At 49.9% G+C, this 1126-nt stretch overlaps 1 pseudogene; it reads left to right on the forward strand.

Moving 5' to 3' along the window:
• On the forward strand, positions 1-890 carry LOC114073222 (annotated as a pseudogene).
• The last annotated feature ends 236 nt before the right edge of the window (positions 891-1126 follow it).

The raw sequence follows: 1126 nt of genomic DNA on the forward strand, positions 1-1126 counted from the left end.
AACGGCCTCATCCTCAGCGCCGTAGCCTGCGACCAGCACCTGCACACCCCCAGGGACTTCTTCCTGCTGCACCTCTCCCTCACAGACCTGGGCTGCATCTGCACCACTGTGCCCAAAGCCATGCACAACTCCCTCTGGGCCACCACAACCATCTCCTACACAGCATGTGCTGCACAGGCCTTTTTCTTTATCTTCTTCATCTCATCAGAGTTTTCCCTCCTGACCATCATGTGCTACGACCGCTACGTTGCCATCTGCAAACCCCTGCACTACGGGACCCTCCTGGGCAGCAGAGCTTGTGCCCACATGGCAGCAGCTGCCTGGGCCTCTGGGTTTCTCAATGCTGTGCTGCACACAGCCAATACATTTTCCCTGCCCCTGTGCCAGGGCAATGCCCTGGGCCAGTTCTTCTGTGAAATCCCTCACATCCTCAAGCTCTCCTGCTCAGGCACATACCTGAGGGAAACTGGGTTTATTGCTTTTAGTGCTTTTGCTTTATTAGGCTGTTTCATTTTCATAGTTTTCTCCTATGTGCAGATCTTCAGGGCTGTGCTGAGGATCCCCTCTCATCAGGGACGGCACAAAGCCTTTTCCACGTGCCTCCCTCACCTGGCTGTGGTCTCCCTCTTTGTCTGCACTGGCATATTTTCCCACTTGAAGCCCCCCTTCATGTCCTCCCCATCCCTGGATCTGGCCCTGTCAGTTCTGTACTCCGTGGTTACTCCAGCACTGAACCCCCTCATCTACAGCCTGAGGAACCAGGAACTCAGGGATGCCATAAGGAAAATGATGACTGGATGCTGTTCAGGAGGAATAACCTGCCTCTTTTCTTCTGTAGAACACTCATTGTGGAACACATTTTGGGTCCCGCCTGCCTTCTAAACTTTTGAGAGTGATGGGGGTGGTTGGCTTTCCATTTTTGTTCTTCTCCTACACTGAAATTTTTTACTTCTTCTCATATATAATTCAATCTCTAACACTTTTTTTTGACCCACAGAATGTACTAATCAGGCATCATGCTCTTTGTGCATTTAAATAAAATAAAAGTTCATGCAGCAAGGTATTTGTCAAACATCCTCCCTGTGATAGTTTGTACATGAGGAATCACCATCTCTGAGTCTAAGAA

This window comes from Empidonax traillii, unplaced genomic scaffold, assembly GCF_003031625.1.
Source record: "Empidonax traillii isolate 1590-97213 ecotype Southwest subspecies unplaced genomic scaffold, ASM303162v1 scaffold5710:size15032, whole genome shotgun sequence".
NCBI lineage: Eukaryota > Metazoa > Chordata > Aves > Passeriformes > Tyrannidae > Empidonax > Empidonax traillii.